This window comes from Bos indicus, chromosome 3 (genome assembly GCF_029378745.1).
Source record: "Bos indicus isolate NIAB-ARS_2022 breed Sahiwal x Tharparkar chromosome 3, NIAB-ARS_B.indTharparkar_mat_pri_1.0, whole genome shotgun sequence".
In the NCBI taxonomy this organism is placed as follows: Eukaryota; Metazoa; Chordata; class Mammalia; order Artiodactyla; family Bovidae; genus Bos; species Bos indicus.
The window spans coordinates 60,935,567-60,955,088 of NC_091762.1; positions in this window are offsets into that span (position 1 = coordinate 60,935,567).

Sequence of the window (19,522 nt, forward strand, 5' to 3'; positions counted from 1 at the left end):
TGGAGGACTCTTGTAGGTTTGTGCAAATCAGTTCTCTTTAGGTCTTACTTCAGTTTCACCTCTCTTTTTCCTTTGGGATAGGTTTAGCATGAATGATTTAGCACTTCACCAGCTTACTGCACTCACTGTGTAGATTACAGCAACAGATATGTTTCCAGCCATACAACATGGCAGACAACTTGTCTTGATGGATTTTCAGGAGTATGAACTGAGGTTCTTTTTAAGGAGACCATACTCAGAGTTTTGACATAATGTATCAATACATGATAACCCTGTAGTCAGAGGAGGTGGGATGAGGTGTGTGGACAGGGGGTCAATAGTTTAAATGAGTTGTAATTTAACCTTTAGGCACAAATTCATAAACTGGGCCTGAAAGGTGAACTTGTTGATCTTAGATATTGATAATTGTTTTGTAATACTAATACTAAACTAGCCACATTAATTAGTGGCCCTCAGTGACGCCACCTAGCATAAAGACCTTCCATTGGCTTTACTCAGTAAAGAACTCACTCATGAGAATGAGTTTCCTTTTTGCAAGACCTTGTCACAAGGGGCCCCTTGATATGGATTAAAAAGCTATTGAAATAGAAATAAATGACCTTCTGAGCACATCATAAACACATAGATCAGGTCTTCCAAATACAGGCTTACATTTTTCACACATTACCATATGTTCTTCACACATTGTACACCTCTTATTCAGAATCTTGGCCACCACTCAATTCCTCTCACCTGCCTTAAACTCCACAAATATATGTTTTATACTTTTATGTATAGTGCATGTATTTAGGCAAGCCAATATCCCCCTTTCAAAGAGATTTATTCACTTGGGGGAGGTCTAACTTCCATTCACTGAGTGTGCATAACTCAAATGAAAGCTAGGTTGGGTTATGTTTTTATGTCTTGGGAAGAATAAACTTCTTAAATGCTTTACAAGGCTTTTACTTTGGCACGGGGACAGGACCACCTTGTGCACTCCAAGCCTGTAAAATATGAAATCCTTGATTCATTTTGGTTTTTGAAGGCTTTTTTTTTTTTTAAACAGAAAAAAAAAGGATAATCTCAGCATTGTGATGTACTACATACCATAGTATAGTCAAGGTAATTAGCGTGTTTGAAATGGAGGCCACTAGTAACAAGAACTTTAAATTGAGGGAAAAAATGTCTAGTGTGGAGCCAAAAGCTGTTGTCTTGTTAGGAGCCAACACCATCTATTGTTTCAAAAAATGTTCAAAATGGTAGTATGTGAGAGAAGGAGCTGAGTTTTGTTAACAAATGAAGTTGAAAGTGCCTGTTTCATGTAGCAAGTGAACCTGAGATGAAAAGGCCCACTGGGGTGGAGAAAAAGGTAAGTTTTCCACATGGCTGTACATATTTTTAATAAATAAACTAAGGTAATTTATTCTTCTTGTGTTCCAATAGCCACCTCTCTGCCACCTTGCAGTTCAATTTACAGAGACTCTGTGACACATTATTTTTATCTTTGTAGTGCAAACATATAGTGGCACAAGGCAGCAATAGAAATGCAAAATCACAGCTTTTCTAATCCAGATACTTAAAGTTTAAAAGTGTCTGGGGCTTACTTTTCTTAGAGACACACTATACTTTATGGCCAGCAGCAGGAGGTACTCCTGCAGGAGAGCCAGGAGAGGCTATAGGTCTTCTGACTTCTTAGATGTCCCTTCCATCTGAGCCAAATAATTTCTCCTGAAGCCACCTTTTCCACCAGCTTCCCATTTGTCTGCACAAGGAGATTGGAGTAAGTCTTGAATTAGATGGTAAATTGGTGAATTCACTCCCTCCTATTTTATTTCTGAACCTAGGCTAAACAGGCTCAAGTTGTTCATTGTTTTGGAATTGATATATGCAGGTTTATAAGACATCTGTGTAACCTATACATTTGAGTCAAACAGATCAATAGAGTAGAGGGGTAGAAAGTAAAACCAAATAAATTATCAGCCAACCTATTATTTTCAACAACCAGAGGAGTCAGACCTTAGCATCTGGTAATCCTATGTAAACAAGTCCACGGAGTCTTCAAATTTGACCTGGAATCTACCACTCTAAGGAGAAGGGGCTCATGTAACATTCTCACACATCAGCCAAGCACAGCTCACCTCACTCAGAGACAACCCTGTTGTGGGCTGTATCATTCACATCCATCTTGCACAGGTATACAAATAATAATTTTCACTGCATAATATGACCACAGCCCCAGTCAAATAAACCTTTCACATGACATTGTCAATAGCCATGAAGCCTGCTTCATATAGACTGTGGGAGTCACCCAGGGAAAATGAGGAGAAATTAGTTTATTTTACATATTACCAAGACTGGCATGTACTCTTTTTTATGACATAAGTGTTTGTGTGCCATGATTCTTGGCTACATGAACATTAAATTCCTTTATAATTATGCTTTTTATGTATTCATGTTGGGGAGTAGCTCAAAATATTTGGATTCACACATGTTGTACAAAAGGTGGCTTTTCACACAAAGAAATGCTCTAATTATATACAACGCCTGTCTCAGATAGGTGGTATGAAAGGCGATGAAAAGAAGCTATTGCTTGCTTTCTTAGGATTTATTGTACCCATTGGTCTATTTCATCATGAAACGTCTCTGTGACCAGAACATTAGGGGAAAGGAAAAAAAGTATGTATTTCAAAGTGTGTTTCCCAGCTAGGGAGAGGGCATCCTCTACCAAATAAATCTTAGATCAAAACCATCATGAATCCTCTTGTAGATGGAAAACTCAGAGAACTATGCTTTTCAGCTAAGCAAAAGGATGTCTATTTCTCTAAAACAACCCTTGGTCCAAGTGGCCTATGAGGATGGATTCAGACCTGCCAAGTTTCCATTGTGCCCTTGGCTTTGTCATTTTGTCATCCTCTGGTTGACTTTCACTCAGCAAGGAACTTTAGATTCAGATTTGCCCCTGCAAGGATTTGGCGACACTCCTTTGCTACCCTCATGTATTTCCTTGGCCACACTGAAATACTCTTGCTGAAGGAACTAAGTCTTGCCCATTCTTATCTCCAGCTTTTGGTCTGATTTTTCAATCATGTGACAAATATTTACTGCGTTCTTATTATATGCTAGGTAATAAAGGCTGAGAGTACAATGATGAACAAGATATAGTCTCTAATGGAAATGATTATCTGGCAGAGGTTACAGGTAACTGCAAAGACAGTTATCATACAGTATCATAAGTGTCATGAGAAGACACAGTTTGGGTTTTATGTCAGCAAGGAGAACAGACACATAGTCAGGAATGGGGCCATTAGTCGCGAATGTGTGCAACAGAGTATTCCTGGAGAAAGAGCCATAACCTTTGTGTCGAAATAACAGGATAGACTCTGGACACAGTCTGGAGCTGTTATACTGGACTTTTTATGACCTTGTGAACTCAACTTCCCATTTGCCACACTAGTTCATTTTCAAACATTCATTCTCAAACTTCACTGCTCCTTCTTCCCTAAGTCCTATGATAAGGTACTTAGTTTATTGAATTACCCACAACTTTACATTGAGAACAATGGCTCATGTAACACAAAGGAGACTGCCGTTGTGAGGCTCACAACAGTGGCCGGTAGGGTATCTGGGCAAAGTACCAATATCTCCTAAACTATGGTCTTCCTTTTCTCATTCATAACATAGTTTATGTGTCTTCTCTATCTTCCTCTTCTATTTAAATACTGAATATCAAGTTTTCCTGATTTATTAAAACAAATGTTTAGAGCAGTTTTAGGTGTACAGCAAAATTGAGAGTAAGATTCAGAGATTTTTTCTCATATATCCTCTGCCCTCACACATGCATAGCTTCCCCCATTATTAACATCACTCACCAGGGTGGTATATTTGCTGTAATTGATGAACCTTCATTGACAAATCATAATTGCCCAAACTCTGTAGTTTACACTGGAGTTTAGACTTGACAGTGTAAATTCTTGGACAAATTTACAAGGACATGTATCCATCACTATACTATCACTCAAAGTGTTTTCACCTCCCTAAAAATCCTCTGTACTCCACCTATTCATCTGTTTTCCAACTCTGATCCTGGCAACCACTGACCTTTTACTGTCTCTGGAACTTTGCCTTTTCTAAAATATTATAGACTTGGAATCATACAGTTCAGATTGCCTTCTTTCCCTTAGCCATATCCACCTGAGTTTCCTCTGCATCTGTTCATGCTCAGTAGCTCAATTTCGTTTAGTGCTGAATAATATCACACTGACTGGATGTCCCAGTTTATCCATTTGCGTAATGAAAGACATCTTGATTGCCTCCAAGTTTTGGCAGTTACTCACAGAACTGCTTTAAACATTTGTGTGCAGGTTTTGGTGGTCACTAAGTTTTTAACTCCTTTGGGTAAATATCAAGGAACACAATCACTAGGATTATATGGGAAGACAAAGCAGAGCTTTATTAGAACCATCAAACTGTCTTCAAAAGTGACCACATCATTTTACATTCCTACAAGCAATGTATGAGAGTTCTGTTGCTTCATATGCTTGTCAGTATTTGATATTGTCAGTATTCTAGATTTAGGAATAGGTATGTAGTAGGAGAAGGCAACGGCACCCCACTCTGGTACTCTTGCATGGAAAATCCCGTGGACAGAGGAGCCTGGTGGGCTGCAGTCCATGGGGTTGCGAAGAGTCAGACATGACTGAGTGACTTCACTTTCACTTTTCACTTTGATGCATTGGAGAAGGAAATGACAACCCACTCCAGTGTTCTTGCCTGGAGAATCCCAGGCACGGGGGAGCCTGGTGGGCTGCCATCTATGGGGTCTCACAGAGTTGGACACGACTGAGGAGACTTAGCAGCAGCAGCAGCATTTCACTATTGTTTTAATTTACATATCTCTAATGACATATGATATATTAATAGATTACCTTTCATAAACTTATTTATGACCTGTATATCTGTTTTTATAGTTCATTTCTTTTCTCAAATAACCAGTTTTGGCTTTTGTTAGTTGTCTCTTTGTTATTTTTGTTTTCAGTTTTCAGTTCAGTTCAGTTCAGTTCAGTCGCTTAGTTGTGTCTGACTCTTTGCAACCCCATGGACTGTAGCATGCCAGGCCTCCCTGTCCATCACCAACTCCTGACAAACTCATGTCCCCTGAGTTGGGCTTGCCATCTAACCATCTCATCCTCTGTCACCCCCTTCTCTTCCCACCTTCAATCTTTCCCAGCATCAAGGTCTTTTCAAGTGAGTTGGTACTTCGCATCAGGTGGCCAAAGTATTGAAGTTTCAGCATCAACATCAGTCCTTACAACATTCAGGACTGATCTTTAGGATGGACTGGTTGGATCTCCTTGCAGTCCAAGGGACTCTCAAAAGTCTTCTCCAACACCACAGTTCAAAAGCATCAATTCTTCTGCACTCAACTTTCTTTATAGTCCAACTCTTACATCCATATATGACTACCGGAAAAACCATAGGTTTGACTAGACGGACCTTTGTTGGCAAAGTAAGGTTTCTGCTTTTTAATATGCCCTCTAGGTTGGTCATAATTTTCCTTCCAAGGAGTAAGCGTCTTTTAATTTCATGGCTGCAGTCACCATCTGCAGTGATTTTGGAGGCCCCAAAAATAAAGTCTGACACTGTTTCCACTGTTTCCCCATCTATTTGCCATGAAGTGATGGGACTGGATGCCATGATCTTAGTTTTATGAATGTTGAGTTTTAAGCCAACTTTTTCACTCTCTTCTTTCGCTTTCATCAAGAGGCTCTTTAGTTCTTCTTCACTTCCTGCCAGAAGGGTGGTGTCATCTGCATATCTGAGGTTATTGATATTTCTCCTGGCAATCTTGATTCCAGCTTGTGATTCATCCAGCCCAGTATTTCTTATGATGTACTCTGCATATAAGTTAAATAAGAAGGGTGACAATATACAGCCTTGACGTACTCCTTTTCCTATTTGGAACCAGTCTGTTGTTCCATGTCCAGTTCTAACTGTTGCTTCCTGACCTGCATACAGATTTCTCAAGAGGCAGGTTTATTTTTTCTTGGGGTTTATTTTATTCTTTAGACTGTTAAATCATTAATTCTCATTAATTTTTTATATAACTTAATGTTATAAATCTCCAATGAATATTGCTTTTACTGTATGTTCTAGGTTGTCCATCCATATTTTTTGCTGCAGGAGGAAACATAACTGGAAGGGTGTACTTGTCTAGTTTCTGGTTCCTTGTTGTTTTAGTCACCGATTTTTATTTGACTTTTATTCTGAATTTTTTGTCTGGCTTTAATTGGTCAATTGGGGATTTCCTTTGATTTATATTTTTTATCTCTTTTGAATCACTCCTTCATCCAAGGTGGACTAATAGTCAACAGCTCAGTTCTAGTCTTAGGTCTAGATATGATTGTATTAGTTTTCTAATGCTAATGTAACAAGTTTCCACAAACTGGCAGCCTAAAACAACACAAATTTACTATTTTATATTCTGTCAGTCAAAACTTTGACTTCTTACTGGTCTTAATGGGCTAATAGCAAAGTGTCAATAGGACTGCTTTCCTTTTAGGAGTCTCTTAAGGAGGATGCAATTCCATGCTCCATTGCATTGTTGGCAGAATCTAGTTCCTTAAGGTTGTAGGACTGAGATCTCATTTTTGTTGCTCGCTCTTACTGAGAATTGGGGCTTCTCTGATGGCTCCGCAATAAAGAATCTGCCCATCAAAACAGGAAATGCAAGAGATGCGTGTTTGCTTTCTAGGTTGGGAAGATCCCTTGGAGTAGGGAGTGCCAATTCCACCCCGGTGTGCTTGCCTGGATAATCCCGTGGACAGAAGAGCCTGGTGAGCTACGGTCCATAGGGTCACAAAGAGTTGGACATAACTAAGTGACTACACACACACTGAAAATTGCTCTCACATTTATAGGATACTTACATTTCTTGACCAGTCATCCCCTCTCAACCATCTTTAATACCAACAATGAGTTTTATTCCTTCATGCTTCTAATTTCTCATGTTGCATCTTCTGTTTCTTCTCTCTTACATTCTACTTTTAAGATTCTTCACTTTTATTATTCAAATGAATAGATTAGGCTCACCTTGAAAATCCAGAATAATCTTGCCATTTCAAAATCTGTAACCTTTCACGTATCAGCAGAATCCCTTTTTCCATATTCACAGGTTTGGGGGCTTAGCGTCTAGATGTCAAGGGTGGAGGGGATTGTTCTGCCTGTCATAATGATTTTTACCTCTCTCTGCCTCAGTTTTTTCATTTGTGTAGTGGAACTGGCATGCTGCGATTCAGGGGTTTGCAAAGAGTCGGACACGACTGAGTGACTGAACTGAACTGACTGACTGAGTGGAACTAATAGCTCTCATTTACATTGTTGGGAAGATCCACTTACTGACTTGTAAGGATCAATTGATGAGCTTTATATAATCTGTATACTTGAAAGTAATATACAAATTTGAGATACAAATAATATTGCTAATAATATACTTGGTAGACATTGGGTCTTATTTGACATTGAGTCTGCAGTGACTAGCAAAGGCCTTAACTCTCAATAACTCTTTGCTGAGTGACAGCATGCATAATTGTTCTTATCATTATCCTTCACTGGGACAGATATCACTTTTGTGGGACTTTAAGGTTTTCTAATGTTTCATTTCAGTTCAGTTCAGTTGCTCAGTCATGTCTGACTCTGTGACCCCATGGACTGCAGCACACCAGGCCTCCCTGTACATCACCGACTCCCAGAGTTTACTCAAACTCATGTCCGTTGAGTTGGTGATGCCATCCAACCATCTCATCCTCCCACCTTCAATCTTTCCCAGCATCAGGGTCTTTTCCAATGAGTCTGTTCTTTGCATCAGGTAGGTGGCCAAAGTATTGGAGTTTCAGCTTCAGCATCAGTCCTTTCAATGAATATTCCTGACTGATTTCCTTTAGGATGGACTGGTTGGATCTCCTCACAGTCCAAGGGACTGTCAAGAGCCTTCTCCAACACCACAGTTCAAAAGCATCAATTCTTCTGTGCTCAGCTTTCTTTATAGTCCAACTCTCACATCCATACATGACTACTGGAAAAACCATAGCTTTGACTAGACGGACCTTTGTTTGCAAAGTAATGTCTCTGCTTTTTAATATGCCGTCTAGGTTGGTCATATCTTTTCTTTCAATGAATAAGTGCTTAGTCCTAAAGTTCAGTGCCTTCTTTAAGATATAGAGTATAAAATTATTCATGCAAAACTAGGTACATGGCCTTGGAAACACCTTTGGAAATGAGGAGCCCCAAGATTTAATTTTCATTAGTTTTCTCCCAAATCTGCCTCTTATCTTTACTGTTGTTCCTTTTGTCCTTTCTTGTCCCACTGGTTTGCTCTTATACTTTATTCTGGCTTTATTTTTTTTTTATTGCGGGGGGTGGTTTATCTTGGCTTCAAACCTCATTCCATTGATTTTCATATTGTTTCTGGCTCGGTTTGACAGTAGCTATGTAAGAAATGAATATATAATTAATGTTTTTAGCATATATTTGTTAAGTGCCCCCAATATGCCAGGTGTTGGGCTCAGAGCTATGGGCACTATGATGACACCTTATGTCACATTTCATAAATTTCCAGGTTTCAACTGAGCGTAAGATAAATCCTGAAAGCAGAGGGTCCCAGGCAGGTGATTTACTTAAAGTAGTGAGGAAAACGAACTCGAACAAAATTAGATCTATAAGAAGATATGACTCAAATCCAAACTGGCAGAAGTATAAGCAAAAATGGGAAAGAAGAATATATATAAAAGTCTAGAGGAATGGAAGCAAGACAGACCTTGGACATGTGAGGAGAGGGTACAGGAGCTCCAATCAGAAATCAGGTCCTGAAGGGTTAGGACAAAAGGTGAAACCAGACCACATGGTGCGCGGGAGGCAGTGACTGAAAAGAACTTCACAGGGCAGCATGCCAATTCTGAAGTTGCTCTTTATCAACTTACCTTGAAATCTTAATTTGACATCAAAATCTCTTTCCAGAAATTTTCATCAGTCTTTTCACTTCGAGTGTCAAGACAAACTTATTAATCTCTCATAGACATTGTGATGTTTGACACATATTATATTACTGGGATAAATGGAATTATTAATAGAAATTCCAGGGAACTTGAAGTCTCCTGGGAAATATATTTAAAATGAGGAGACAGGATTACTTTATTTTCTGGAAAGCCTTTTAATAAAGTCACAAGAAGCACACAACATATAACCTTGGCTGTATCTAACAACACACATTCTATGCGTAGTCTATGTTGGCACGCAGTATGTACTTGTTTATTAATAATTGAGTGGGGTTTCATATATCTGAGGCATTTTCACATGTTTTAAAATTCTCAGAGTTAAGGAAGGTGGCATTTCTTATTTTGCTTGGAGTTTGCTCTTGCTATCAATGATTTATTTTCAGAAGTCCTGATACTATTTTGTTCCAGAAGCTGTGCTATATGAGGAGGACACTAAAACAAGGAGATTATAATCCCTGCCTTAGAGATGTCTCCAGCACAGATCATCAAATAGAGGAATGCTCCATGTCTGGTGAAACATACTCTCAAGAAGGAAAGGCCCTTCCGTCTAGAGATTTGGTGGAAAACTTTCCGAAGTCTGACATTTTGGTGTTATGTCCTGAAAGGTGAGTGGGCATTTGTCAGGTGGACTTAGTGAAAGTGGTCATTATGTAATCAAGGTGAAAGGGGAATGGGATTGGGGAGCAACCGTATGAATGGGCATACTGGTGAAAATTTGCAAGTAGTTTAGGTATTTGGAAGGACAGGAAACGATGACTGTGTAACAGATGATAAGGTTACAAAGGTTAAGGGCTTGACGTGGTGCCAGATCTCGGGGACACTGCTATCAACTCTTTCCTCTTCTGACACTGGACTGCTTCCTAACTGGCTTGTTTGTCATAATGCCCCTTCATCCTTGGTGTCTGGCGTATCACGGGCACTCAGATATTGCTGTGGAAGGATAAAAGCCTGCGTAGATGAATACGACACTGCTTCTGAACTCCCTGAAGTTTCTTTTTCTACTTTAGGGCAGTGTGGACAGATCCATTTATTTTTATGTCTTATTGTCCTCTCTGCTTTATCCTCACATGCTTTCTCTCTCTCTCTCTCTCTCTCACACACTCCCACACACTGGTTACCATCAGCGTCCATTCTGATTGATAAATTGTTTATACTTCTCAACTGTAAGTGCACTCAGGAACTTTAAGGCCAGTTAGTCAACACTCTCATAATGAACTCTGGATGTGTGAGCTGGAGAACACGTGAACAGAAAATTCTAGTTGCAACTTTTAACAAGTTCAAATCACCCATAGTAATTTTGACTGTATTTCAATAATCATCTCTTTTATGATTCAGCTCAACTAAACTAGAAATGCTGAGGAAGAAGCATAATATCTCCTCTTTGGAGACCTTTCCTTAGAGCTATTTTTTTCCATTTGATTAAAGCAAGACAATGAAGAAATATCTAAAAATCAAATCTAATTATCCCTTAGACTGCATTAACTTTGATTAAAAAGAGGAAACTTGCTATATTTAAGAAAACATTAGATAATCTCTTTGTAATTTTTCTGACTGCAACATTTCAATAATACATTGGAAAAACCTGTTTTTTTCAGTGAGTTGTTTAGCTACCATAAGGAACAATGAATATTTATAATCTATACATTCTTTGTGTAGAAAGGAGACACTCTGAATATCAGTTGATAAAACATTTTGAGTGCAGATTTGAATAAGTTTGATGGTTGTTTGCTCTCTTTGTTAACTCTGACTTCTCCAGATAGCAAGTCTTTCTTTAGGTCTTGTTCAGCCTTCCTGCAGTCATATTTTGCTATTTTATATCCCAGTCCCTCAGAGTTTTGCTCTCAGTGGAGTAATGGAATTCAATCTGTAAACAAAATCATGTTACCTGGTGGAAGCATGTAAACATGTAAGCTGTCCATCTGAAAACCCAGAGTCACAGCATTCACAGTGGGAATTTGATGTTCTGCTTAAACAGAGAGAAGTACACCTGTTTGTCTATAAAGAAAGTACTTGTCTCCAGCTGATGTATGAATGAAAAGAAGAGAATCTGGCCACGGCTTCCAGTTTTAGGGACAGATGGAGGTACATGAGCCATTTTCAGACTGTAGACCTTAGAATTGTGTCTTCTTTTGCCCCCTGAGGGGTAGAAATTTCTTTTTCTTCCTCTGGAAGACATGTTAGACCTCAGAAAATATCTGTGACCCTGTGGCATTACCATATTTCCAACGATGTTTTAACTTATACAGACCATCTGAAAAGATTCCTTTACGATGATCTTTCCAGCTGCTTCAGATGCACACAAAAAAGATAGATGAATCACTCTACTAACAAGGGTATTTTCTTAACAGCATGGATTGAATGGGAAGGGTGGAGGGAGGTGGCAATGAAAAAAGAAACTTGATTGCTTCTGTTTGAAATAACTATCTGATTAAAACAACAGCAACAATAACAACACTGACAAAGAGGAAAATATACTTTGCCACCAAAAAAAAAAAAAAAAACACAACAATTTTCACTTTGGATGGACCATTTCCTTTGAAATGAAAAGAAAAAATGAAGCAGTTACACCATGGGTGTCCCTTGCACAAGATGTATCCAACCTATAACTTCTGATTACTCAGAAATTCAGGGAAAGTAAATCCAGATAGGATTAAGAAAGCCCCCAGGGACTAACAAGTGGGAGAATATTTACTTGTTTGTACCAAATAGTTGACTGAATAAGAATAACTATTAGCTTAAATTGCAATAAACACAGTTATTTAACTGAGATCTAACAGTTGCATTTTTTTTTCTCCTAAGCAGCCTCTGAACAGCATCTTCAGAGTATCTCATAAAAAGGATGACTATGATCTCTATATCTGAATAAGAGATTTGTTTTCTAGCATTTTTCTAATCCTTTCTTTTGTTCTATAAGATGCTACTTGTTAAAATATAAGAACAAACACTCACAAAATCATCTCCCTCTATTTGCACAAGAGTAAAGGTTTGCTTTACCTAGAAATACTTAAGTCTTTTATAGTAAAGTGATATTTTTAGAAACAGAAGACCAGGTTCTAACTCAGAATTAAGTTTTGCAGTCATTGGTCATCTTCACCCTCCCCTCCTCCTATATCCTCTGGGAGTGAATCTGTTGATATTAAGGTCTATTAAGTTAGATCAACTGTACATTTAACTTTTTTTCCTTATTATGCTTTCTCTAGGATATCTCATGAAATAATTTTTTAGTCAGAAAACCACCTAGGACTTCTAAGAAGCAATTCTTTAAAAGAATGAATGGGACCTTCTGGACTATATATATATATATATATATATATATATATGATAGTAGGAAGAAGCAAGAGGATCTATTTGGAGAGAAATGGAATGGAAAGAGATATTTGTGAACAGGGTTTAGGATATTAGTTTCACTGAGAGTAGGGACAGACCCTGTAGAAAGGGTTGTAATTATATCTTTTGTGTCCAGATGTATCTAGGTTAATAATTAATAGTACTAACCTGGAATCTTTTTCTCCCTAAATTATCCTCTCCTCCTTTCATCCAGTTCATGGAAGAGGTATGAAAAGGCAGAAAGTAGAAATAGTCAGCTAATCTTTGGGGCTTTTTACTTGCCAGTTTATCTGTTTGATTTTTAAGCACCCCATAGAGGAGAGAGAAAAGGCAGCTTGGATAAAATGCCTTAACTAGAAGCAGTTGACAGAGCTGAACTCAATCTCTTAAGACTAGAGAGATGTGTCTTAGCCTGGAAGGAGAAAGCAAGATTGCATGTTCAAACCCCTATGGAGTATGTATTGGGGCCTCAGTCACCAACTGGGATGGTGAACAGGGGCAAAAGTCTCAGAGAGGAAAAGGCTATGAGGGGTATTTGAAAAGGTGGTATTCACAGATAAGCTCAGGGAAGCATTCCATGTGTGAAATCATGAGAGACTCAGCAGACTAGGAGGAGTCATGTGGATTAGAGCTGAGGGTGTCTCAGTGACTTTCTGTATAGTAAAAGCTTGAGGAGCAGAAAGGTCTCAATCCTGAATTCCAGATTGCTCTTCAAGTCCCCAAAAGGAGACAGAAACTTACAAGTGGGACTGAGCTTAAGTTTTCCATCATCTCTGTGGTAAAAATGAGTCTCAAAATAAAAAATTGAGTTTTACAATACATGGGATTGTCTATTCCTTGATCAACTGAATTTGTGTGTTGTGTTTCACACTTTCAACAGGATCAGAAAGAACAAAGACTCTAATATTGGAGTGATGATACAGGGAGTGGAGTTGAGAAGGCAAAACGGAAAAGTACCCCTATGATGTGGCAGGTACCTGAACCATCCTCTCCTGATGCTCTTCAGTCAGCAAACACCTTGAGTTGAGTAGGTCAGAGACTGAAAGGATTGAGCACTAATTGCTTCAGTCAATATTGGAAGGTGAAATGTAGCCCTGAGGGTACAAGATCAGTGCATTTCTTTGAAAGTCAGCTGGGTGGCATGTAGACCAGTGAAATAATCACAGCAGGAGATCAGCATTGACTAGTAAACTGTGTGGGGCCAGTCTTCATCATCCACTGTGTTGCATCAGACGCAAAGGTGGTTATTAGAGACACTGGATTTCTGTATGCTTGGGATTGAAAATCTGTAAAATCTTCTTTTTAGTTTGTGCAAACTGCCATGATTGTGAACAAACTAGGGAGGGCTGTGGAACACCAAGAAGAAGAAACTGGGCTTATTTTTATAAGACAAACAATGCCTGAGCTACTGATTGGAAATATGTTTGTATCTGTACTCAGATTTTGTGAAGCAATTCATATAGAAATAATTCGCACAAAGTGGTTGTCTTCAGAGAACTCTGTTTCACATGGCAGTACTGATTTTCTGAATATCAGAGCATCTATTTGGGCCTGTTGGCCTTCAATTACTTCATATAGCAGATAGAAATTGAGTTCATTTTAAGGTTGTTGGCTTTTTGAACCAAGTAAAGATTTGGGGTTAAGAATATTAGATTGGAGACTGGGCTTAAATTTTTAGAAGTCAGATAATTTTGGGCATGATCTTTCTGACTGCTTCCATGTTTGTGAAGTAGACATAATAGTATTGCATGGTGATGTAGAAAGGAACTATGAGTACAGGTTGACATTTTGATCTCCAAGGAAGTATGATGGAAGTACAGAGGAGGAATCATTAATTCTTCCCCAGGGACAGAATTAGAGTAAGTGACAATTGACCTTGGGATTAAAGGTTTTCTAGAATATCACTGACCACCACAACCATAATCACAACAACAAAAAGAGGCATTTTTCACACACATAACAGATTAAGCAAAGCAACAGAGGTATGTATAAGTGAGACCATGAGCTATGTGCACTAAAACAGTCCTGAATCAGTGCACACTCATCTGTGTTTGGCATTCAGCAATCCAGTAACATGCATTCTATCAGAAGCACCCATAACTCTGCTGAAGACATTGTATCTGTTCATGTGTGGGACAGGCTAAAATTGCTAGAGAGTGAAAGCATCCAGCAGCAAAATACCTCTTTGGAAGCAGGTGGGATTGGGCATTGGCTAATAGGGAGGAGAGTTTCTCATGGTATTCCAGGATTCTCCAGTGAGACTGAACCTTAGTTGCCCTATTTTAAAAACTGCTTTATAATGCATATCTTACTGGTTCTTCCCCCCGCCCCCCGTCTCTTCTTTCCTGAGTGTTTGTGGTGTTTTCTGGGGACATCTTCAAACAATAAAGCAATTGCATACAACTCTCTGTCTTGTGATGTGAGAACATTGTGTCTATGTTCATGAGAAATATTGGCCTGTAGTTTTCTTTTCTTGTAATATCTTTGTCTGGTTTTGATATTAAGTAGTACTGTTGGCCTCACAGGATGAGTTAGGGAACATTTCCTCTGTTTCAGTCTTCTGAGAAAAATTGTAGACGACTAATATAATTTCTTCCTTAAATTTTTCATAGAATTTACCAGCAAACCTATCTGGGCCTGGTGCTTTCTGTTTTGGAAGGCTATTCATCATTGATTCCATTTCTTTAATAGATATAAGTTCATTCAGGTGGCCTATTTCTTCTGTGGAGAAGAAGATTTTGGGAAATTGTGTCTTTCAAAGAACAGGTCCATTTCATCTAAGTTACTATATGATCAGGCCACCCAAGATGGCTGTTCTGTTGGTTTCTACACATATCCTGTTCAACTAGTCCCTGCTTCACCTATGCTCTACTCACAAGACTGACCTTCCCTCTCAGTAACTGGCTATGTACTTGCCCCTGGATCCACCTATTGACTGTTCTAATTGTTAGATCAGAATGTCTCCACTGTGATAATTTATCAAAGGATCAGTGCAGGGCCTGCTCCTAGTTGGTTTCTCTGGTAAACAATGAGCCAACCTGATACTAATTCCCCCCGTAACTGGTAATTTCCCTCTTCTTCTGGTAGAAGAAGATTACTGGCACGTCCTGCCTGTCATCTGCCAACTATGGGGCAGAGTTTTTCCAGGATCCTCCTGCTTTCCAAGTGTAGGATCCTCCATCTCCTAAAGCACTGATTTCTTTGTCGCTGACTCCAGGCTCTTTCTTCTATCTTGAGGCTTGCAGGTCTGCCGTGTGCAGACCAACTGTTACCAAATCTGTGGGTATTTTGCTTTTCATAGTAGTAGTGTTAGTTGTTCAGTCATGTCCAACTCTTTGTGACCCCATGGACTGTAGTCCACCAGTCTCCTCTGTCCATGGGATTCTCCAGGCAAGAGTACTGGAGTAGATTGTCATTCCCTTCTCCAAAGGATCTTCCCAACCCAGTGATCGAACCCCAGTCCCCTGCATTACAGGCAGACTCTTTATCCTTTGAGCTAGAGGGAAGACCTTTATAGTATTCCTTTATTATGCCTTTAATGTCAATGGGATCTGAAGTGATGCCCCCTCTTTCCTTTCTGATATTGGTAATATGTGTCCTCTTTTTCTTAGTTAACCTAGATAGAGGCTTATTGGTTTTATTAATCTTTTCAGAGAACCAGTGGATTGCCATTTCTTTCTCCAAGGGAAGGATTTGTGGTTTTCCTTTGTTTATTTCATGTTTTCAATTTCATTGATTTTTGTGCCAATTCTTATTTATTTTCTTCTATGTAGTTTGGATTTAATTTCTTCTTTTTCACACAGAAATTTAGATTATTGATTTTAAATATTTCTCCTTTTCTAATATATACATTCAATGCTATAAATTTTCCTCTCAGCACGACTTTCACTGTATCCTAGATATTATAAATTGTATTTTCATTTAGTACAAAATATTTTAATTTTTTTCTTGATATTTTTTTTGACCTATGTGTTATGTTTATGAGCACATTGTTTAATATTCATATATTTTGGAATTTTCTAGTTATCTTTCTGTTACTGATTACTATTGATTGATAAATTATTGATTGATAGTGTAATTCTATTTTGGTATAAAAGTGGTCATTGTATGATTTCTATTCTTTTATATTTGTTAAAGGGTGTGTATGGCTCAGAATCTGGTCTGTTTTGGTGTATGTTCCATGTGAACTTCAGGAAAATGTGTATTCTGCTGTTATCTGATCATGTTTATCACATCCAGTTTATGGGTGGTGGTTTTGAGTTCAAATATTTTCTTACTGATTTTCTGTCTACTGGATCTATCCATTTCTACTGGATCTATCCTTCAAAGAGGATATTGAATTCTTTAACTATGCTAATGCATTCATGTATTTCTCCTTGTAGTTCTATCAGTTTTTACCTCATATAGTTTGACATTCTGTTATTAGGTGCTTATATGTCATTAGGTGCTTATTATATATTTTTGTCTTTATCACTGTCTGATGCCCTTCCTTACCCCTGATAACATTCTTTACTTTAAAAATTGTGTCTGTAATTAATCTAGCTACTTCTTTCTTTCGATTAGTATTCAGTTCAGTTCAGTTCAGTAGCTCAGTCATGTCTGACTTTTTGTGACCTCATGAATTACAGCACACCAGGCCACCCTGTCCATCACCAACTTCAGGAGTTCACCCAAACTCATGTCCATCGAGTCGGTGAAGCCATCCAGCCATCTCGTCTTCTGTCATCCTTCTCCTGCCCCCAATCCCTCCCAGCATCAGGGTCTTTTCCAATGAGTCAGCTCTTTGCATCAGTGGGCAAAATATTGTAGTTTCAGCTTCAACATAAATCCTTCCAATGAACACCCAGGACTCGTCTCCTTTAGGATGGACTGGTTGGATCTCCTTACAGTCCAAGGGACTTTCAAGAATCTTCTCCAACACCACAGTTCAAAAGCATCAATTCTTTGGTGGTCAGCTTTCTTCACAGTCCAACTCTCACATCCATACATGACCACTGGAAAAACCATAGCCTTGACTAGATGGACCTTTCTTGGCAAAGTAATATCTCTGCTTTTTAATATGCTATCTAGGTTGGTCATAACTTTTCTTCCAAGGAGTAAGCGTCTTTTAATTTCATGGCTGCAATCACCACCTGCAGTGATTTTGGAGCCCAAAAAAGTCTGACACTGTTTCTACTGTTTCCCCACCTATTTCCCATGAAGTGATGGGACCAGATACCATGATCTTAGTTTTCTGAATGTTGAGCTTTAAGCCAACTTTTTCACTCTCCACTTTCACTTTCATCAAAAGACTTTTTAGTTCCTCTTCACTTTCTGCCATAAGGGTGGTGTCATCTGAGGTTACTGATATTTCTCCCAGCAATCTGGATTCCAGCTTGTGCTTCTTCCAGCCCAGCATTTCTCATGATGTACTCTGCATATAAGTTAAATAAGCAGGGTGACGATATACAGCCTTGACGTACTCCTTTTCCTATTTGGAACCAGTCTGTTGTTCCATGTCCAGTTCTAACTGTTGCTTCCTGATCTGCATACAGGTTTCTCAAGAGGCAGGTCAGGCAGTCTGGTATTCCCATCTCTTTCAGAATTTTCCACAGTTTATTGTGATCCACACAGTCAAAGGCTTTGGCATAGTCAATAAAACAGAAATAGATGTTTTTCTGGAACTCTCTTGCTTTTTTGATGATCCAGTGTATGTTGGCAATTTGATCTCTGGTTCCTCTGCCTTTCCTAAAACCAGCTTAAACATCTGGAAGTTCACGGTTCACGTACTGCTAAAGCCTGGCTTGGAGAATTTTGAGCATTACTTTACTAGCGTGTGAGATGAATGCAATTGCGCGGTAGTCTGAGCATTCTTTCGCATTACCTTTCTTTGGGATTGGAATGAAAACTGACCTTTTCCAGTCCTGTGGCCACTGCTGAGTTTTCCAAATTTGCTGGCATATTGAATGCAGCACTTTCACAGCATCATCTTTCAGGATTTGAAACAGCTCAACTGGAATTCCATCACCTCTACTAGCTTTGTTCGTAGTGATGCTTTCTAAGGCCCACTTGACTTCGCATTCCAGGACATCTGGCTCTAAGTGAGTGATCACACCATCGTGATTATCTCGGTCATGAAGATCTTTTTTGTACAGTCTTCTGTGTATTCGTGCCACCTCTTCTTAATATCTTCTGCTTCTGTTAGGCGCATACCATTTCTGTCCTTTACTGTGCCCATCTTTGCATGAAATGTATTAGAATGATATATTTTTCTTCACTCGTTTAGCTTTAATCAATGTATGTTTTGGCCTTCCCAGGTGGCACTAGTGGTAAAGAATGCCTATTAATGCAGGAGATGTAAGAGACGTGAAGACGCCAGCTAGAAATGAATCAGTGGCTGAATTGTGTTTTGAAACTCAAGGAAAAATACACACACAAAGAACCACATTTATGCACCATCTCACTTCTAATTATTTCTTTCTTCCCTCTCCCTCCTTTTTCCTTCCTTTCTTCTTTTTTTTTGTATTATTTCAATATAATTTACCTATCAGTAATTTTGTTTCTTTTTTTCCCCAACTAGAGGGCATATAGAGTCTTGTCAGGATAGAGTATCAAATTTCTCAGTTTGCTGATAGTTCTCGTGAGCCTTTATGTGTGTAACTGAAATAATACCATTTTTGAATCATTCATCTTTTTGAACTTCACAACTTTTTGAGTCCTGGTTTTTAATAATTCAAGAGATATGGGATATTGGTCAATGTGAATGACATAATTTCATAGTTTTTACCATTGTTGTAATAGTTTTTAAAAAAGGTTTTGTGACTAAAATTTATCCTAAGTTATTCATTCCTAATATTGCATATGCTTACAAACTTCACTCAAACCCAAATGATCTCTTTCAGGATATTTGCACAGCTGTGACAATTTGACATATATCACTTCTCCTTGATTTATAATTTTTGTTATTTCTTCAGTCAATCAATCAAGTTAGTCAATAAGTATTTATAGAGTTTCTATTTGTAATGACAGGTCTCTAGGCTTAAAGATCAGGCCTGCCAAGGGAATCCTTCACAGGGCAACCAAAATTCTGATTTACCCACACTTTCAATAAATCCTCCAGCAGGTTGCTGGTTGCTTGCTTTTGGTGAGCAAGCACAGCCATAATGAAGTCCCCAAACAGTTTACAC